Below are 16,630 nucleotides of genomic sequence, written 5' to 3' on the forward strand. Positions count from 1 at the left end.
CTGCCTGAAATAGTTTATAAGCTGGGCAGCTTGAGACAATAAAAGAACTTCCTACTTCAAAATTTTTATTCCCTTTATCCTCAAAGGGTATTGCATTAACAGGATTAAAAGAGGGCCTCCCACTTGCAGCAAAACTCTGGGAGGTAGTTAGAAAATAAATACAAGGCCAAACTCCCAGCTCATATGAGAAATTTAAAGAATCTAATTTCCGAGAAAACAGCCACGAGACTTCCGGGAAGATGGCGGAAGAGTAAGACGCGGAGATCACGTTCCTCCCCACAGATACACCAGAAATACATCTACGCATGGAACAACTCCTACAGAGCATCTACTGAACGCTGGCAGAAGACCTCAGACCTCCCAAAAGGCAAGAAACCCCCCACGTACCTGGGTAGGGCAAAAGAAAAAACTAAACAGAGACAAAATGATAGGGACGGGTCCTGCACCAGAGGGAGAGAGCTGTGAAGGAGGAAAAGTGTCCACACACTAGGAAGCCCCTTCGCGGGTGGAGGCTTCGGGAGGCGGAGTGGGGGAGCTTGGGAGCCGCGGAGGAGAGCACAGCAACAGGGGTGCGGAGGGCAAAGCGGACAGATTCCAGCGCAGAGGATCGGGCCGACCGGAACTCGCCAGCCGAGAGGCTTGTCTGCTCGCCCGCCGGGGCGGGCGGGACTGGGAGCTGAGGCTCCGGCTTTTGTCGGAGGCCGGGAGAGGACTGAGGTTGGCGGCGTGAACACAGCCTGCAGGGCGTTAGTGCGCCGCGGCTGGCCGGGAGAGAGTCCGGGGAGAAGTCTGGAACTGCCGAAGAGGCAAGAGACTTTTACGTCCCTCTTTGTTTCCTGGTGCACGAGGAGAGGGGATTAAGAACGCTGCTTGAGAGAGCTCCAGGGACGGGCGCGAGCCGCGGCTAGGGGTGCGGAGTCCAGAGACGGACGTGGCTAGGGCCGCCCAGAGCGGCTAGGGCCGCTGCTGCCGCCACCGGGAGGCCTGTGTGCGAACACAGGTCACTAGCCACACGCCCTTCCGGGGAGCCTGTGCAGCCCGCCACTGCCAGGGTCCCGGGATCCAGGGACAACTCCCCCGGGAGAACGCACGGCGCGCCTCAGGCTGCAACGTCACGCCGGCCTCTGCCGCCGCAGGCCCGCCCCACACTCCGTGCCCCTCACTACCCCCGGGCCTGAGTGACCCAGAGCCTCCGAATCAGCGGCTCCTTTAACCCCGTCCTGTCTGAGCAAAGAACAGACGCCCTCCGGCGACCTACACGCACAGGCGGGGCTAAATCCAAAGCTGAGCCCCTGGGAGCTGTGAGAACAAAGAAGAGAAAGGGAAATCTCTCCCAGCAGCATCAGAAGCAGCGGATTAAAGCTCCACAATCAACTTGATGTACCCTGCATCTGTGGAATACCTGAATAGACAACGAATCATCCCAAGTTAAGGAGCCCTGTGGATGAAAGGCTCTTGGGGCTGCAGCCAGGAGTCAGTGCTGTGCCTCTGAGGTGGGAGAGCCAACTTCAGGACACTGATCCACAAGAGACCTCCCAGCTGCACATAATATCAAACAGCAAAAATTTCCGAGAGATCTCCATCTCAACGCCAGCACCCAGCTTCACTCAACGACCAGCAACCTACAGTGCTGGACATCCTATGCCAAACACCTAGCAAGACAGGAACACAACCCCACCCATTAGCAGAGAGGCGGCCCAAAATCATAATAAGTCTACAGACACCCCAAAACACACCACCAGACGTGGACCTGCCCACCAGAAAGACAAGATCTAGCCTCATCCACCAGAACACAGGCACTAGTACCCTCCACCAGGAAGCCTACACAACCCACTGAACCAACCTTAGCCACTGGGGACAGACACAAAAAACAACAGGAACTACGAACCTTCAGCCTGCAAAAAAGGAGACCCCAAACACAGTAGGATAAGCAAAATGAAAAGACAGAAAAACACACCGCAGATGAAGGAGCAAGATAAAAACCCATCAGACCTAACAAATGAAGAGGAAATAGGCAGTCTACCTGAAAAAGAATTCAAAATAATGATAGTAAGGTTGATCCGAAATCTTGGAGATAGAATGGACAATAGAATGGACAAAATGCAAGAATCAGTTAACAAGGACCTAGAAGAACTAAAGATGAAACAAGCAACGATGAACAACACAATAAATGAAATTAAAAGTACTCTAGATGGGATCAATAGCAGAATAACTGAGGCAGAAGAACGGATAAGTGACCTGGAAGATAAAATAGTGGAAATAACTACTGCAGAGCAGAATAAAGAAAAAAGAATGAAAAGAACTGAGGACAGTCTCAGAGACCTCTGGGACAACATTAAACGTACCAACATTCGAATTATAGGGGTTCCAGAAGAAGAAGAGAAAAAGAAAGGGACTGAGAAAATATTTGAAGAGATTATAGTTGAAAACTTCCCTAATATGGGAAAGGAAATAGTTAATCAAGTCCAGGAAGCACAGAGAGTCCCATACAGGATAAATCCAAGGAGAAATACGCCAAGACACATATTAATCAAACTGTCAAAAATTAAATACAAAGAAAACATATTAAAAGCAGCAAGGGAAAAACAACAAATAACACACAAGGGAATCCCCATAAGGTTAACAGCTGATCTTTCAGCAGAAACTCTGCAAGCCAGAAGGGAGTGGCAGGACATATTGAAAGTGTTGAAGGAGAAAAACCTGCAACCAAGATTACTCTACCCAGCAAGGATCTCATTCAGATTTGATGGAGAAATTAAAACCTTTAGAGACAAGCAAAAGCTGAGAGAGTTCAGCACCACCAAACCAGCTCTACAACAACTGCTAAAGGAACTTCTCTAGGCAAGAAACACAAAAGAAGGAAAAGACCTACAATAACAAACCCAAAACAATTAAGAAAATGGGAATGGGAACACACATATCGATAATTACCTTAAATGTAAATGGACTAAATGCTCCCACCAAAAGACACAGATTGGCTGAATGGATACAAAAACAAGACCCATATATTGGCTGTCTGCAAGAGACCCGTATGCTAACACATATATATGGAATTTAAGAAAAAAAAAATGTCATGAAAAACCTAGGGGGGAAACAGGAATAAAGACACAGACTTACTAGAGAATGGACTTGAGGCTATGGGGAGGGGGAAGGGTAAACGGTGACAAAGCAATAAAGAGGCATGGACATGTATACACTACCAAACGTAAGGTAGATAGCTAGTGGGAAGCAGCCGCATAGCACAGGGAGATCAGCTCGGTGCTGTGTGACCGCCTGGAGGGGTGGGATAGGGAGGGTGGGAGGGAGGGTGACGCAAGCGGGAAGAGATATGGGAACATATGTATATATATAACTGATTCATTTTGTTGTGAAGCTGAAACTAACATACCATTGTAAAGCAATTATGCTCCAATAAAGATGTTTAATAAAAAAAAAAAAAAAAAGAATCTAATTTCCATCAGTGATATTATAACACGTTTACTAAATTAATGAGTTACTTAAGGGTAGAGATCAGGGCTTATTTGTATCTTTTGACAATAGTACATGGTAGGTACTCAATTTTGAAATTTTACTTGCAGAATATCTATTTTGGGAGATTATTAATCTGGCATATATATATATATATAATTTGGCATATATATAATTTGGCATATATATATATATTTTTTGACCTGTGATTCAAACCAATTCATTGGTCAGAGGCAGTACTGTTTAGAGCTGTGGAACTTCCTAAAATACACATTTACTTAACGTCACTGGATGCTGAAGGTTCATTAATGTTTAGAGTCTTTCCAGCTTCTGTTTATGATTTCCCACCTACTGAAGCATCTATTTGTGGTACACTCAATATTTCACAGTGCATTAACATATATTGGTTCATTTCTTTAAAAGTACATTATTATAAAAGCACTGCACAAATAGCACAATTTAAGTGTACATAATAATTATTTTCATTTGCCAAACAAAGCGAAAATAACTTTCATCAACAGTTAATTCCCTTCTTAATTCCTTATAAAACAAATTCATTAAAATGTTCATTCTTTTGCTTTTCCTGGTTTTCTTTCTCATTGTGCACTTAACTTTTCTAGCCTGTTTCTCTCTTAATCCAAGTGGAAGGTGAGGGAATGAGAAGGGATGAATTTTAACCACAAAATATTTTTATACACAAGTAATTTTTCCTTGCCAGGTTCTTTGGTAGTGACTATCTCAGGCCCTAAGATTTTATATTAGCTTTGGCTATCAACTTGAGTTATGAAGGTATTTGTAATTTTTATTTTTCTTTAGTCTTTTATATATATATTTTTAGCATTTTTCTTCCATAACCCATGGATGGTCCATGGATGAGAAACATCAGCATCACCTGGTACCTTGTTAAAAATGTAGACTCTCAGGCTCCACCACAGACCTCCTGGATCAGAGTCTACATTTTATGAAAATCAAAAATTTGAATGAACAGAAGGTAGTGGAGTAGAAGGACGTGCTCTCACTCCCTCTTGTTAGAGCACTGGAATCACAACTAACTGCTGAACAATCATTGACAGGAGGACACTGGAACTCAACAAAAAGAATGTCCCACATCCAAGTACAGGGGAGAAGCTGCTATGAGACGGTAGGAGGTGCGCAATCACAATAAAATCAAATCCCAAGGCTGCTGGGTGGGTGACTCACAAACTGAAGAACAGTTATACCACAGAGTTCCATCCACTGGAGTGAAGGTTCTGAGTCCCACGTCAGGCTTCCCAATGAGGGGGCCCGGCAATGGGAGGAGGAATTCCTAGAGAATCAGACTTTGAATGTTGGTCGTATTTGATTGCAGGACTTTGACAGGACTGGGGGAAACAGAGACTCCACTCTTGGAGGGCATGCACAAAGTAGTGTGTGTACCAGGACCCAGGAGAAGAAGCAGTGACCCCATAGGAGACTGAACTGGACCTACCTACAAGGGTTGGAGGGCCTACTGCAGAGGTGGGGGGGTGACTGTGGCTCACCAGAAGGAAAAGGACACTGGCAGCAGAAGTTCTGGGAAGTATTCCTTGGTGTGAGCCCTCCCAAAGTCCACCATTAGCCCCAACAAAGAGCCGGGTAGGTGCCAGTGCTGGGTTGCCTCAGGCCAAACAACCAACAGGGAGGGAACCCAGCCCCACCCATCAGCAGACAAGCAGATTAAAGTTTTACTGAGCTCTGCCCAGCAGAGCAACACCCAGCTCTACCCACTACCAGTCCCTCCCATCAGGAAGCGTGTAACAAGTCTATTAGATAGCCTCATCCATGAGAGGGCAGACAGCAGAAGCAAGAACTACAGTTCTGCAGCATATGGAATGAAAACCACATTCACGGAAAGACAGACAAAATGAAAAGGCAGAGGACTATGTACCAGATGAAGGAACAAGATAAAACTCCAGAAAAACACTAAAAGAAGTGGAGATAGGCAACCTTCCAGAAAAAGAATTCAGAATAATGATAGTGAAGATGATCCAGGACCTCGGAAAATGAATGGAGGCAAAGATCGAGAAGATGCAAGAAATGTTTAACAAAGACCTAGAAGAATTAAAGAACAAACAAACAGAGATGAACAATACAGTAATTGAAATGAAAACTACACTAGAAGGAATCAATAGCAGAATAATTGAGGCAGAAGAACGGATAAGTGACCTGGAAGACAGAAGGGTGGAATTCATTGCCATGGAACAGAATAAAGAAAAAAGAATGAAAAGAAATGAAGACAGCCTAAGAGACCTCTGGGACAACATGAAATGCACCAACATGTGCATTACAGGGGTCCCAGAAAGAGAAGAGAGAAAGGACCCAAGAAAATATTTGAAGAGATTACAGTTGAAAACTTCCCTAACATGGGAAAGGAAACAGCCACCAAGTCCAGGAAGCTCAGAGAGTCCCAGGCAGGATAAACCCAAGGAGGAACATGCTGAGACACATAGTAATCAAATGGACAAATAATTAAAGACAAACCAAAATTATTAAAAGCAACAAGGGAAAAATGACAACCTACAAGGTAATGCCCATAAGGTTAACAGCTGATTTCTCAGCAGAAACTCTATAAGCCAGAAGGGAATGGCATGATATATTTAAAGTGATGAAAGGGAAGAACCTACAACCAAGATTACTCTACCCAGCAAGGATCTCATTCAGATTTGACAGAGAAATCAAAAGCTTTAGACACAATCAAAGGCTAAGACAATTCAGCACCACCAAACCAGCTCTACAAGAAATGCTAAGAAATGCTAAAGGAACTTCTGTAGGCAGGAAACACAATAGAAGGAAAGGACCTACAAAAACAAACCCAAAACAATTAAGAAAATGGTAATAGGAACACACATATCGATAATTACCTTAAATGTGAATAGATTAAATGCTCCAACCAAAAGACACAGGCTCATTGAATGGACACAAAAACAAGACCCATGTATATGCTGTCTACATGAGACCCACGTCGGACCTAGGGACACATACGGACTTAAAGTGAGGGGATGGAAAAAGATATTACATGCAAATGGAAATCAAAAGAAAGCTGGAGCAGCAATCCTCATATCAGAAAAAATAGATTTTTAAAATAAAGAATGTTACAAGAGACAAGGAAGAACACTACATAATGATTAAGGGATCAATCCAAGAAGAAGATATAGAAGAAGATATAACAATTATAAATATATATGCACCCAGCATAGGAGCACTTCAATACATAAGGCAAATGCTAATAGCTATAAAGAGGAAACTGACAGTAACACAGTAATAATGGGGAAATTTAACACCTCACTTACACCAATGGACAGAACATCCAGACAGAAGATTACTAAGGAAACACAAGGTTTAAATGACACAGTAGACCAGAGAGATTTAATTGATATTTATAGGACATTCCATCCAAAAACAGCAGATTACACTTTCTTCTCAAGTGCACATGGAACATTCTCCAGGATAGATCACATCTTGGGTCAAAAATCAAGCCTCAGTAAATTTAAGAAAATTGAAATCATATCACGCATCATTTCTAATCACAGTTTATTTAGAAATAAATTACAGGGAAAAAAACATAAAAAACACAAGCAAGACTTCCCTGGTGTTTCAGTGGTTAAGAACCTGCCTGGAGACATGGGTTTGAGCCCTGGTCCGGGAAGATCACACATGCTGCGGAGCAACTAAGCCCATGTGCACAACTACTGAGCCTGCGCTCTAGAGCCCATGAGCCATAACTACTGATCCCATGTGCCACAACTACTGAGGGCCGTGCACCTAGAGCCCGTGCTCTACAACATGAGAAGCCACTGCAATAAGAAGCCCACACACTGAAATGAAGTGTAGCCCCTGTTTGCCGCAACTAGAGAAAGGCAATGCAGCAATGAAGACCCAAAACAGCCAAAAAAAAAAAACAAAACAAAACACACAAACACATGGAGGCTAAACACTGTTAGTAAATAACCAAGAGATCACTGAAGAAATCAAAGAGGAAATTTAAAAAATACCTAGAGACAAATGACAATGAAAACATGATGATTCAAAACCTATGGGAGGCAGCAAAAGCAGTTTTAAGGGGGAAGTTTATAGCAAAATGATCCTACCTCAAGAAAAAAGAAAAATCTCAAAAAAACAATCTAACCTTACACCTAAAGGAACTAGAGAAAGAACAAACAAACCCCAATTTTAGTAGAAGGAAAGAAATTATAAAGATCAGAGCAGAAATAAATGAAATAGAAACAAAGAAAACAATAGCAAAGATCAATAAAACCAAAAGCTTGTTCTTGGAGAAGATAAACAAAGTTAATAAACCTTTAGCACGACTCATCAAGAAAAAGAGGGAGAGGAGTCAAATCAATAAAATTAGAAATGAAAAAGGAGAAGTTAAAAAAGACACCGCAGAAATAAAAAGCATCCTAAGAGACTACTACAAGCAACTCTATGTCAATAAAATGGACAACCTGGAAGAAATGGACAAATTCTTAGCAAGGTATAACGTCCAAGAGTGAACCATGAAGAAATAGAAAACATGAACAGACAAATCACAAGTAATGAAATTGAAACTGTGATTAAAAATCTTCCAGCAAACAAAAGTCCAGGACCAGATGGCTTCACAGGTGAATTCAAACATTTAGAGAAGAGCTAACACCCATTCTTCTCAAACTCTTCCAAAAAATTGCAGAGGAAGGAACACTCCCAAACTCATTCTATGAGGTCACCATCACCCTGGTACCAAAACCAGACAGAGATATAACAAAGAAAAGAAAATTACAAACCAATATCACTGACGAATATACATGCAAAAACTCTCAACAAAATACTAGCAAACAGAATCCAACAACCCATTAAAAGTATCCTACACCATGATCAAGTGGGATTTATCCCAGGGATGCAAGGATTCTTCAATATACACAAATCAGTCAATGTGATACACCATATTAACAAACTGAAGAATAAAAACCATATGACAATCTCAATAGATGCAGAAAAAGCTTTTGACAAAATTCAACACATATTTGTGACAAAAACTCTCCAGAAAGTGGTCAAAGAGGGAAACTACCTCAACATCATAAAGGCCATATATGACAAACACACAGCAAACATCATTCTCAATGGTGAAAAACTGAAAGCATTTCCTCTAAGATCAGGAACAAGACAAGAATGCCCACTCTCATCACTATTATTCAACATAGTTTTGGAAGTCCTAGCCATGGCAATCAGAGAAGAAAAACAAATAAAAGGAATACAAATTGGAAAAGAAGTAAAACTGTCACTGTTTGCAGAAGACATGATACTATACATGGAGAATCCTAAAGGTGCCACCAGAAAACTACTAACGCTAATCAATGAATTTGGTAAAGTTGCAGGATACAAAATTAATGCCCAGAAATCTCTTGCATTCCTATACACCAACAATGAAAGATCAGAAAGAGAAATTAAGGAAACAAACCCATTCACTCTTACAATAAAAAGAATAAAATACCTAGGAATAAACCTACCTAAGGAGGTAAAAACCTATACTCAGAAAACTATAAGACACTGATGAAAGAAATCAAAGATGACACAAACAGATGGAGAGATATACCATGTTCTTGGACTGGAAGAATGAATATTCTGAAAATGACTATACTACCCAAAGCAATCTACAGATTCAATGCAATCCCCACCAAATTACCAAAGGCATTTTTCACAGAACTAGAACAAATAATCTTAAATTTTGTATGGAGATACAAAAGACCATGAATAGCCAAAGTAATCTTGAGGGAAAAAACATGGAGTTGGAGGAACCAGACTCCCTGACTTCAGGCTATACTACAAAGCTACAATAATCAAGACAATATGGTCCTGGCACAAAAACAGAAATATAGATCAATGGAACAGGATAGAAGACCCAGAGATAAACCCACACACCTAAGGTCAACTAATCTATGACAAAGAAGGCAAGGATATACAATGGAGAAAAGACAGTCTCTTCAATAAGTGGTGCTGGGAAACTGGACAGCTACATGTAAAAGAATGAAATTAGAACACTCCCTAACACCATACACAAAAATAAACTCAAAATGGATTAAAGACCTAATGTAAGGCCAAACACTATAAAACTCTTAGAGGAAAACATAGGCAGAACACTCTGACATAAATCACAGCAAGATCTTTTTTGATCCACCTCCTAGAGTAATGGAAATAAAAACAAAAGTAAACAGATGTGACCTAATGAAACTTAAAAGCTTTTGCACAGCAAAGGAAACTATAAACAATACTAAAAGACAACCCTCAGAATGGGAGACAATATTTGCAAAGAAATCAATGGACAAAGGATTAATCTCCAAAATATATAAACAGCTCATGCAGCTCAATATTAGAAAAACAAACAACCTAATCAAAAAATGGGCAGAAGACCTAAATAGACATCTCTCCAATGAAAACATACAGATGGACAACAGGCACATGAAAAGATGCTCAGCAACCCTAATTATTAGAGAAATGTGAATCAAAAGTACAATGAGGTATGACCTCACACCAGTTAGAATGGACATCATTAGAAAATCTACAAACAACAAATGCTGGAGAGGGTGTGGAGAAAAGGGAACCCTCTTGCACTGTTGGTGGGAATGTAAATTGATACTGCCACTATGGGGAACAGTATGGAGGTTCCTTAAAAAACTACAAATAGAACTACCGTATGACCCAGCAGTTCCACTACTGGGCATATACCCAGAGAAAACCATAATTCAAAAAGACACATGCACCCCAATTTTCATTGCAGCATTATTTACAGTAGCCAAGCTATGGGAGCAACCAAAATGCCCATCGACAGATGAATGGATAAAGGAGTTGTGGTACATATACACAATGGAATATCACTCAGCCACAAAAAGGAATGAAATTGGGTCATTTGTAGAGATGTGGATGGACCTAGAGACCGTCATACAGAGTGAAGTAAGTCCGAAAGAGAAAAACAAATATCGTATATTAATGCATATACGTGGAATCTAGAAAAATGATACAGATGAACTGATTTCCAAGGCTGAAATAGAGACACAGATGTAGAGAACAAACTTATGGACACCGATGGGCGTAAAGTGCTGGGGGGGCAGTTTGGGATGAATTGGGCAATTGGGATTGACATATATACACTAATATGTATAAAATAGATAACTAATAAGAACATGCTGTACAAAAAAAAATTTTGTATGAACATTAAAGTTTGAAAAGCGCTTCTCTAACCCACTGGTTCTCTAACTTTGCTGCACATCGGAATCATCTGAGGTATTTTCAAAAATACAGATTTATTTTTAATCTTTTATTTTTTTGCCATTACCACACTGTCTTGATTACTGTAGCTTTAAAATAAGTCTTGAAGTTGGGTGTGTCAGTCCTCCAACTTTGTTCTTCCCCTTCAATATTGTTTTGGCTATTCTGAGTCAGTTCTCATGCTCTGAATTCTGATTTAAGTTGTATGGGTAATGGTATTAAAAAAAAAATTCACCAGGTGATTTTTATGCAGCAAAGCGAGAACTGCCATATTGCATGGATTACATTGACAACACTGATTTCTGTAAATAAATTTTAAGTCATATGCCTATGTTCTCAGTAAAACTGGGAGATCAGTGGGTAGGTTATTAATATGCCCATTTCACAAATGGAGACAACAAGATTCAGGACAGGTAAGTCACCTAGCAGGAATAATATGATGGGGTCTACCCTATGGCTTGCTTTTCTGATGCTTTTTCTCTACTGCCACATTGCCTCTTACATTAGTAAGGTACAAAGTACAATTTTCAAAGTTTAGACTATGTATACCACAAGCAACTTTTTCAAACCTAACACCAAAAGCCACCTTTATTAAAACAACTTGATTTTGCTATATAGATTATTCTAGAAAGTTTAAGTTGGAATAAAAGGAATACCCACATGATCTCATCATTACTTAAGTAATTTACTTGTTATTGAAAAAAATAGAGATCAAAATTGTTGAAACCCACTGACTAAAAGCCACCAAGAACACCCAGAAAAAAATGTTTGGTTTATTTAGCTTGCTGCAGCAAAGGAAAACACCTTCCAGTGAATCCATGGGAACATCTTAGTAAGGGAAAAGGAGACTAGCAAGGGCTTCTTGTAGGATTTAGGCTTGTGCTGGATGATTCTCAGGAGGGATTAAGAAAGCCAGGGCTGGTTCTTTACTGGAAGCTCTCAAGCAGCAGTGATTGTATCTTAGTGCATTTTATCTAGGAGGTGAGAGGATTATAGGGGCTAGAGCTGTCATTGGTAAAGCAGCATCAGAATCATGCAGGTCAGTCAGAGGAGGCTGTGTTTAATCATTTGTGGTTGCAGAGTGGCCTTGCTTCTGCCATGTTCCAAATGTGATCCTAATGTGATCTTGCCTGAGCCTTACTCTGAAATCTCACAGTCTGCTTACAAGATGGATTTCTTTTTTAAACTTTATCAATCAAAGTATGTCTTTAAGTTCTGGTAACTCTTTTGGAAATTAAAAAAAAAAAGAAAGGAAAAGGAAGGAGTATAAATTCCTGTGTCCTTATTACTATTGGGCCCTAAAAATAGACACAGTAGGAATTCCTTGTGAAGTTTTAGACTCTAAAATATTATTACTGTAGACCAACAAAAATTATCATTTATAACTCAATGGCTTTTTAAATGAGGTAGATTTTGGTAGCTGGGAAGGGTTTTTTGGTTCTGTTGATTAAATTCCAGGTTAAGTATTCATGGGAAAATGTTAAGGGTAAAAGAATAGAAATAGACTATATCATTACCAGAAAAGTGAAAGAGGAGAAATAGATTTGGAAAACATATAACTATCATAGAAAAAAGAGAAAAAAAAGCATAAAATAAGGTGACAGAAAACAGTTCAATTATATTGATATTAGTAGTAACAATTACAATGAATTATGCCTGTCAACTGGGAGACAGAGACTATCAGATCAAGTTTTTAAAGATCCAACTCTATGATATCTAAAAGACACATTTAAAACATTAGACTGTGGGAAGATTGAAAGAAAAATGATGGAAAAGAGCATATCAGGCAAGTACTAACCAAGGGAAAGCTGAGTAATAAGACAAATTGTACTTTAAGATAAATAAAGAGCACGATGAGTGATAAAGTGAATCACTATTAAATAGTGACATAATGATAGGTTTTATTACCAGGAAGACACAATAATTCTGAAATTATATGTATCTAATAAAATGTTATACCTATACATATCTATACATATATAGACACATATAGATATAACCTATGATGGAACTACATGGGCACATTGGTAGATCCACCATCATGGAAATTTTCAATATATCTTTATCAATTTTAAGACAAGCAGAGAGAAAATTAGTAGGATATAGAAATTTGAATACACACATAACAAGACTGATATAATAGATGTACAGAAAATTCTGCTTCTAACAACTAAAGAATAATATTTTTCTTCAAGCATTTATGGAACATTCATAAAACAGACCTAATACTAGGCTGTAAAGCAAATATCAATAAATTTCAGAATATGTTCATTATTAGAACACATTATATAATCACAGTACGTTTAGAAATAACCTTTTAAAAGGGATAGATTTAAAGAAATACAGGAAACAAACAAACAAAAAACCTTATATTTTTTGTCTTGAGACCAGAAAAAAATCATAACGGAAATTTAAAATACAACTGAATGATAATTAAAATACTGAGAATATTGTGGTATAGTCATATAATGGTATACTAGAGTAATGAAAATTGACAAATTACTGCTTTATGCAATCACATGGGTGAATCTCACAGACACAATATTTAGCAAAGAAGCCAAATGCAAGCTTACACAATCAACGGTTTCATCTTCATAAAAAAAGAGGCAAAACTAATGGATGGTAATAGATGTCATAATTGTTCTTCCTTTTGGGAAGGGATAGTGGCTGGGGAGGTGCATGAGAATGTGTTCTGAGGTCGTAGTAATGTTCTGTACATTGGTGGGGGTAATACCCCTGCCACCACCTAACTACTACCACTAGTACTGCTTTTATTCTGTAAACATTCAATATGCTGCAAACTTATGGTTTGTGCACTTCTCTGTGTGTACTTCAATAAAAAGTTTCCTTTAAAAAAAGCAAGCAAAACTATATGAAATATTGCAGATGAATACCTATGTGCCAAAACTTTTTTCTTAGTAAGTAAGATAATGGTCCACTCAAAATGTAGAGTATCAGTTACCTCTGAGAAGCAGTGGGAGGCTGGCATGTGATCTGGGAGGAATGTAGGACATCAGTAGAACTGGTGATGTTCTAAGCCAGGCCAGGGGTCGGAAGACTTTTTCTGTCAAAAGACCAATAGTAAATGTTTTTGCCTTTGCAGGCTATAAAGTCATTCTTGCAACCATTCAAATATGCCATTGTTGCCTGAAAGCCACCACAGACAATATATAAATCGATGGGCTTGACTGTGTCTCAAAACAACTCTATTTACAAAAACAAGTGGCAGAGTAGATTTGGCCCACAGGCCATAGTTTGCTGGTCCCTGTTCTAATTCTTCACAGAAGGTCAAATAGCCTCATTGACAGTTATTCTCTGCATTTCTATGCTTTATAATTTTATCTGCCTCACTTATATGGTTTTGCACATTTCAGAAAATAGACACCCACCAAACTCATGTGGGATGGTATGAGGGAATCCAGTGTGACAAGCCTTTAAATTGGGGTTGCTATTCTATATTATCAGTTGAACACACTCTGCAAATACTATAGTATCATTACTTGGCTAATTGACCCTAAATGAACTATATAATCTCTGTTTCTTTACCTATAGATGAGGATAGAAACAATGTCTGTTTTTCATAGCCGTTTGTCAAAACTAAATGTAATAGTGCAAATAAAGTGCATAGCGTTCTGTCCAGTTCATAGTGAGCATTCAATGCTGCTGCTACAACCACTCTGTGGCTGCCACTACTGCTTTGACTACTACTACTGTACTGCTACTATTAACCTCTAGGAGCCCAAGGTCTTTGATGGAAAGTGAAGGAGGTAAATAAGGTAAACTCAAAAGCTACTTCTAGCTCAGTGTCATAGACAGGAACTGACTTAGGATGGACACGTGTTTGCCCAGCTAAGGTGACTTGATTTAATAAGTAAACAAGAACAATGATACTCAGGGGTGCTTGAGGACATTTCACTTCTTTAAATAGTGTTTTTCTTTTTTAATTAATTAATTTATTTTGGCTGCACTGGGTCTTTGTTGCTGTGCACGGGCTTTCTCTAGATGTCGTGAACAGGGGCTCCTCTTCATTGCGGTGCCTGGGCTTCTCATTGCAGTGGCTTCTCTTGTTGCGTAGCACTGCTCTAGGAGCACGGGCTTCAATAGTTGGCACATGGGCTCAGTAGTTGTGGTTCGTGGGCTCTAGAGCACAGGCTCAGTAGTTGTGGCGCATGGGCTTAGTTGCTCTGCGGCATGTGGGATCTTCCCGGGCCAGGGCTGGAACCTGTATTCCCTGCACTGGCAGGTAGATTCTTAACCACTGCGCAACCAGGGGAGCCCCCTTAAATAGTTTAAACATACCCATAGCACCACTCTTTTACGCTGAGTATGAAGCAAGTGGTTCCTGAACAACGTGCAGTGGTGGTAGCCTCAACGTCAGAATGCTTACAAATCCCAAATGAGTTAAGATTTTACTGTAGAAAAGATACTGAAAAGAGGTCAGGAAGAGTGGGAAAAAAAAAAAGCGTAGGGATAAATGAGGTCATGCAGCCAAGAATTCAGGGTAGCTGAAAAGTACAGTTGTTGAGTGTTTTGGCTCTCCTGGTAGACCTGGATTCCATCCTGATTCTGCTCCTTCCTAACCAGGTCACTGATGCAGTTACTTAAAGCTAGAGCTTCAGTTTCTTACTCGGTAAAAAGGAGGCGATAATGAAATGTACCACTTAATGTTGGATACATGTCAATCACTTGGCTTCATGCCTGCCTATAGTAAATGTTCAATAAAGGGCCTTACTATCACTTAATACCCAAGTCTGAGTGTTCCTTTTAAACATGGAGGACAGAGGACAAACTTTAAAACCTGCAACACTTTGAAGAATCCCCTTTTCCCCAGGTGGACTCAAGAATGAAAAAAGCGACCATGCATTTATTTGTCAGTGCTGTGTGCCAGAAATCAGTCTAGGGATTTTCTGTATATTATCTCACTTAATCCTCACAAAACCCTGCTGAGGTGGACATCAGCATCCCTGTTTATAGAAAAATAAGCTCGCATTGAGACAGGATGGATAACTTATTCCAGGTCCCACAACTAGGAGCTTAATCAAGGTCTCTCTGATTCTAAACCCAGGACTTTTTTCTGCTCATCACCTTGTCTTTTTTTTTTTTTTTTAATAGACCCCTTTGTTTTGTTACAATGTTTCAGTGGTTCAAATTATAGGTATGTTACTGCATTTGTAATTTGGGTATTGGCCTCTGACATACTAGGCTTTCTTGTGCCAGGGGTCTGAGGTTACCATATTCCTCTCTTGGCCTAGAAGTTAGTTTTTGAGAAGAAATCTGCCTATTTCCATTTCCCTCATGTGTGCTGACAGCTCTTGGAGGGAACAGCTGTCCCTGTGTCTCTTCGGAATAGACTTCCTAGAGAGGGCTACAGAAAGATTCTGCCATGTGTTCTGCAAATTCCAGCCCCCTTCTCCTGAGGGCAATGACAACTACATTTTTATACAAACCCAGCATGGAAACTTTTTTTTTAATACTTCGCAAGAGCTATAATTACCTATTCCTAATTGAAGAGTAAGTCAAATAACTTTACATTGAAGAAGAATAAAAGAACTGACAGGGCTTCCCTGGTGGCGCAGTGGTTGAGAGTCCGCCTGCCGATGCAGGGGACGCGGGTTCGTGCCCCGGTCCGGGAAGATCCCACATGCTGCGGAGCGGCTGGGCCCATGAGCCATGGCCGCTGAGCCTGCGTCCGGAGCCTGAGTCCGGAGCTTGTGTTCCACGATGGGAGAAGCCACAACAGTGAGAGGCCCGCGTACCGCAAAAAAAAAAAAAAAGAACTGACAAACAGTGGGAAATATTTTGTCAATTGTGGGACCTTGAGGTCCTGGTACAAAAGCCCTAGTTTGGGAAGTGCAGACACAGCAGGCCACCACTTGCCCCCAGTGAAGGAACTTGGCCTCAGTAT

The 16,630-nt window shown here is 40.2% G+C and overlaps 1 protein-coding gene across 1 annotated transcript in view; it reads right to left on the reverse strand.

Annotated features, from left to right (window-relative positions):
- Positions 1-16,630, reverse strand: part of ATP10B (ATPase phospholipid transporting 10B (putative)) — a 581,864-nt gene that overhangs the window by 458,291 nt on the left and 106,943 nt on the right. Inside the window, 1 exon segment of the mRNA XM_060296561.2 lies at positions 13,688-13,789. The gene's annotated coding sequence lies outside the window, so the exon portion shown is untranslated.

Source organism: Globicephala melas, chromosome 3 (assembly GCF_963455315.2).
Source record: "Globicephala melas chromosome 3, mGloMel1.2, whole genome shotgun sequence".
NCBI classification, from domain to species: domain Eukaryota; kingdom Metazoa; phylum Chordata; class Mammalia; order Artiodactyla; family Delphinidae; genus Globicephala; species Globicephala melas.